At 34.3% G+C, this 6,000-nt stretch overlaps 1 protein-coding gene across 1 annotated transcript in view; it reads right to left on the bottom strand.

The window, feature by feature from the left end:
* Positions 1-5,761, bottom strand: part of LOC148629912 (excitatory amino acid transporter 1-like) — a 33,649-nt gene extending 27,888 nt beyond the window's left edge. Inside the window, exon 1 of the mRNA XM_088559613.1 lies at positions 5,625-5,761. The gene's annotated coding sequence lies outside the window, so the exon portion shown is untranslated. The remainder of the gene's footprint in view (positions 1-5,624) is intronic.
* Positions 5,762-6,000: the final 239 nt, after the last annotated feature.

Genomic DNA, 6,000 nt, shown 5'->3' on the forward strand with positions numbered 1-6,000 from the left:
GACACATTGATGTCAAGGAACTGTTTATCATTCCAAAACGTTAAAGTTCACACCAGATTTTAGTTGTTTTTTTTTCATTTCCATTGCAGAACGTTTAAGTAATTAGTTCAGAACTATTCACATTGTCACTTAAACAAATGTATAGGACTTAGAAATTAATTCATGAATAAAAGTAAATAAAAATCATATTGTAATTTTATACTCTCCATATATAAGTATGGTTTTCGTTTGATTTAAAAAAAATCATGGAATTATCAGAGTTAATATTAAAAGAGACGAATATTTCCATATTGATTCTAAACATATGTTTTATATTGATTTTGTACATTATACTTACCACATTAACAATGAAATAAATATAGAATATGTTCGCGTTATTAGTGTCTCCATCGCAATCTTTGAGATGATCTAAATTTAAACATCACGTGATGTCATCATCTCAATGATACGTACTACAATCATGTGACTATATAACCTGTAATACGTAATCAATATACCTGTAGTAAACTCGCGCCCGTCTAAAATTTTGCGTTGAACTGAAAAGGTGTCTCCTGAAGTCGATCCTTTTTTCATCTACAAAACTTAGTTTACCACTATGGATAATTTATTTGAATCTGACAAGGAATACGCGTCTTCGGTATTATCGTCAGCCATTTTGACCAACGAAACAGCTGATAATGTTAGGGCGGCAGATATAAAGGCGTCTAGTGCTCGTACAAAGGGTGTCAAGATTGGTAAGAAGAAGAGGGTGTTCAAGCCTTTTTTCCGATACATCGGGTAACGTCCTATCTAGGGAGCGTAAGCCGTTGATACATCTTGAGCCTAATCTGGACGAAGACTTAGGTTCTCTAAAAATTAGTAAAAATACGGACTTTGACGTAAGGTCTGAAATGTCTATTCATGTTTTCTCTGCTGAGAGGAATGATTTTGAGGTGTCTGAGAATGACTCAGTAAGTAATGCTGGAGTTGGTTCAATGGTCAGTCACACGGTGAATATTGATAAGAACAAAGGTTCAAGATTTATCAAACATGTAGTAACTGATAATAAGGATTCTCATATGGAGAATCAGGAAAACATACATGTAGACAAGGGCAAATCTGCAGAGGGGCAGATTAGAAGGTGTGACATGCTATAAAAAGTTTTTAAGGATGAAGTTAAGAAACCAAAAGCTAGCGTTGGCTTAGTTTTAGATCAAACGCAGGTTGATATTTTGGTCAACTCATGGCGTTCTGCTAATCCAGATAGGTTAACTGCTTTCAAGGAAGACTATAAATCTATAAATGATAGTTCTGTGGAATATTTAAATGTTCCTTTGCTAGATGACTTGTTGGAAACTATGTTATCAAGAACTCATGGGGACAAGGCTGTTAAGAATTGGGAGAGTCATAGGACTTTGTATTTTCAACCGTTGAAACAAATAGAGAAACTTGGCTATCAAGGTCAGGTATCGGCTAGAATGAACATCATTTCTGTTCTATATATACAGCAAGCTTTGGCATCTTTGCTAAAAGGTTTGGAAGAGGATGAAGTTGGTAAAGACGAGGCATGTCAGACTATTAGAGATATTTTTGCCATGTCAACCAAATCTTTGGATTTGGCTGGTCGAAATGGTGCTTTTTATGCATATAATTCGCCGAAAAGCAGCTGCTGAAGATTCTGGTTTATCGTCTTTAAAGGATATCAGATTTAAGTGGCAGAACTTGTCTCTCACAGGAGATGGTGTATTTGGTTCTAATTTAGACAGTTTGAGAAAGATAACAACAGTACATGTAGGTTTCAGAACGGCCAGAATGATTTTAAAGCTGGTAACAATTCTTCAGGTGGAAGAAATGATTTCAAGAAGAATGACAACAAATCAGTTGGCAAAGGCTAATGGGGATCTTTTCGGATTCCCAAGAAGCACAGTAGCTGAGTCAGAAGTGAGTATAATGATGTGTTCACAATTATCAGTAGGGGGTCGCTTGTCAAATTTTCTTCAGAGTTGGGAGAAAATAACAGAGGACAAATGGGTACTGTCAATTTTGAAAGAGGGATACAAATTGGAGTTTCTGAAAAAAGACTTTTTGGACAGGAATCAAACCAACGTATGTTGCCAAAGAAAATTTAGATATTTTCATGGGGGAAATAAATATTTTATTAGAAAAGGATGTAATAGAGAAAGTTAGATTTCCTCAAGCAATAACAGGTTTTTACAGTACCCTATTCCTAATTCCAAAAAAAAATGGCAAGTTGAGAATGGTGACAAATTTAAGACCTCTGAACACTCAGTTAAAAAAATCATTTCAAAACGGACACAATGCAGAAGTGATAAATCTAGTACAATCAGCAGATTGGGAAATTTCTCTCGATCTATCAGATGCTTACCTTCATGTATGAACAATCATTGTTATCAGTGAAAAGTAATGTGTTTCGGGGGAACCTTTTATCCCCGAGTGTTTACAAAGTTGGTTACAGTAGTGGCAGCTTATCTCAGAACATAAAATGGAAGTTTGGTAGTGTATCTGGACGATTGGCTGATTGTAAATCAAAACAAGAAGCATTTAATTCAAGATCGACAGAAATGTGTGAATCTAATTGTTTCACTAGGTTTTGTCATAAACGAAGAAAAATCTTTTCTAGTGCCATATCAGTGAGTAACTTATCTAGGGGGGTTATTTCTGCTAGACAAGGGTTTAGTGCTTCCGACACTGGAAAGGGTTAAAAAACTGGAGGCATTACTTCAGAATTTGAGTGTTATTCGTCCCAAAGCTATAGATTTTTTTAGAATTCTAGGGATAACGGCATCTTGCTTAGATCTGATTCCCAATGCTCGTCTTCACATATGACCTATTCAACTTCATCTGTTGAGTTTTTGGAAACCCATATCCAGGGATATGACACAATTTGTTCCATTTACTTGGCACCTGATGTGGTGGTTAAGTTCAGCCAACACGCAGAAAGGCCGATCTTTAGTATCTCCCAGCAACAATGTTACAGGCACAACAGATCCTTCCAAAAAAAGGTTTTGGGGGTTATATTGGGACTCAGATTTTCCAAGAGGAATGGAATTCAGTTCAGAAAAAATGGCACATAAACTGTTTAGAAATGAAGGCAGTGTTTTTGACATTGAAACATTTTCTGAGTCTAGTAAAAGACAGGTGTGTATTGATACGAAGCGACAACACCAGTGTTGTACAATACATCAAACATCAAGGGGGGGACAAAGTCACCAAGTCTGTGTTATTTGACATGAGAACTTTGGCAGTTGGCCATTTAAAATGGAATAGTTTTAAAGGCAGGACATATAGTAGGAAAGAAAAATTTGTTAGCCGACCAGCTGAGTCGAGTGAAGATTCGTCCAACAGAATGGACATTGAACAGGTCAATTGTCAGTCATATTTTTCATTTATGGGGTGGGGTGGGGTGGGGGTTCCAATGATAGATCTCTTTGCTTCATCGGAGAACAGACAGACAGAAGTATTTTGTTCATGGATTCCATATAACAATGCATTAGCTCTGGATGCATTGACAATTTCATGGAAGAACATGTTTGCTTATGCATTTCCTCCAATTTGTCTGATTCCGAAAGTATTAAAATATATGCAGGAGTTCAATTGCCGGATCATACTGATAGCTATGGCCGAGGAGACATTAGTATCCACAGTTACTGGAGTTACTGATAGATCCTCCAATTCAGTTACCAATTCAAGAAAATCTACTGAATCAGCCGAGGATTAGGATATATCATCCCAATCCTTAAATGTTAAATCTGACAGTATGCTCCTCTCGACAGAAACTTTGAAACAAAAGGGTTTTCTGAGTCAGCTCGAAAGTTGCTCACATCATCATGGCGAAAGGTTACTCAAAGAGACTATGTTAAGAAATTCGAGAAATTTAGTAGCTGGTGTTGTGGTAGGAAAACTGATCCATATTCAGCAACTTTTGTAGCTGATTTTTTGGCGTATCTGTTTCAGTCAGATGTACAATACAGAACTGTATCCGGGTATAGATCAATGCTTTCTGCTATTTTACCACCTATTCTGAACTGTCCTGTAGGTCAACATCCCTACATTTCCAGAACCAAACTTCTTCCTGAATGGGACTTACAAGTGGTTTTAGAAGAATTACAAAAAAAGAGCCGTTTGACCTTTTTTTAGTTTGAGATATGGTCAAGAATCAATGAAAATTCAGAAAAAAATGTCTTACTTTTATAGACATGGTTTGTCTAAACAAAATCGTCAGAGTCATTTTGGAGTTCCATGTTTTACTGAGAAGTTTTTGTTAGATCCTAAGCGTGCTTTAAACATGTATCTTGAGAGAACTCAAGATTATAGACAAAAATTAGGTTCTCTGAACAAGGGAAAATTATTTTTGGAACCCCATAAACCAGTTGCATCAACAACAATTTCTAGTTGGTTAGTGAAAACTGTTCAGACTGCCTATTCAGATGAGATTATGAAAGTCATTGCATATTCAACTAGGGTAATAGCACAAAGTTGGGCTTTATACAAAAGGGCTTCAATAAAAACAATTATTGAAGCAGCTGATTGGGCATCTGAATCCACGTTTGTTAAATTTTATTTAAGAGATTTGGATTCTCATAAATATGTTAAATAAATGATCATTAACATATTTTTCAGTGTAAGGCGTAATTGTTTTTAACATGGTGGAACTTTTTTAATTGTACAGTATTTTAAAGATAGTGGATGTTTTTGTTTTCTTGGAGAAAGAAATTTATCCACCCTCCTGGATAATACAAATCAGTAGGTATTCTATATTTATTTTATTGTTAATGTGGTAAGTATAATGTACAAAATTAATATAAAATGGATATTTTTGATTCTCAAAAAGGGATTTTATATTAATTTAAATGTACATTATACTTACCACAGGCCGTCACCACCCCTTCCTAAATTCCTATTGCTGAGAATGAAGGAATCGTAATTCCTTGTGCCAAACTTTTAGACTGGCGCGAGTTTGCTACAGGTTTATTGATTACGTATTACAGGCAGTATGGTCACATGATTCTAGTACGTATCATTGAGATCACGTGATGTTTAAATTAGATCATCTCAAAGATTGCGATGGAGACACTAATAACGCAAACATATTCTGTATTTATTTTATTGTTAATGTGGTAAGTTTAATGTACATTTAAATTTTATATAAAATCTCTTCTTGAGATTCAAAATATCCATTTTCATACGATTTCATACATATAAAACATATGTTGTCATTTCTCTTGTATAAATGTTTAAGTTAAAAAATCCCTTTGTAAGCTGGGAGCATTAATATTTTGATGTATGATAAAAAAAAAATCTGAGGTTGAGGTTAATGGAAAACTTCAAACTCTTATGAGTACGACAAGAACTGTAACGTAACGATCTTGTATTGAACTGTTTTAGAAATATATATATAAAAAATATAGTCTTGTGAGTTAATTTGAGTTTGTATTGACGAACTAATTCACCTCGAAGTTGCAAAAAGTTACTTCATATCTTTAAGTTTTGCATAATTACTACAATTATCAAATTATATACATAAAAATGTATTAATATCAAAACTTTAATCTTTCTGATATGTTAAAGTTACTACATTAGTAACATTAGTATTTATATCTCCAATACATAGAAAGTGAACTTACTCGTTGAATATCCACCAATAACAGGATTACTTTAAATCCAAAATTAAGACTATTTTAAAGCATCATTTTATAGTCCGTTAAGGACATTTAAAAGTCTTATCAGGTGCAGTTTCTGTAATTAAGCAATAGAAAACCATTCATTCACCGAATATGAACTGAGATATTACCAATGCTTTATAACACTTTACAATTTCATTTCATGCCTAACCGGGTATAACAATAAATTGTGAGCTAGGTACACTTGGTTATTTAAATGTATTGGGAAAATTCCAGATTGTTGCAGCAGCCATCATTGAATGGAAAATTTCCTATTTAGATAGAAAGTTTCCTTTTGGCCTTAATATACCGCTTTTTAATTTAGAATTAAAATATTAAA

The sequence above is a fragment of the Perna viridis genome, chromosome 1, assembly GCF_037379345.1.
Source record: "Perna viridis isolate PV_CMFRI_1.1 ecotype Kerala chromosome 1, ASM3737934v1, whole genome shotgun sequence".
NCBI lineage: Eukaryota > Metazoa > Mollusca > Bivalvia > Mytilida > Mytilidae > Perna > Perna viridis.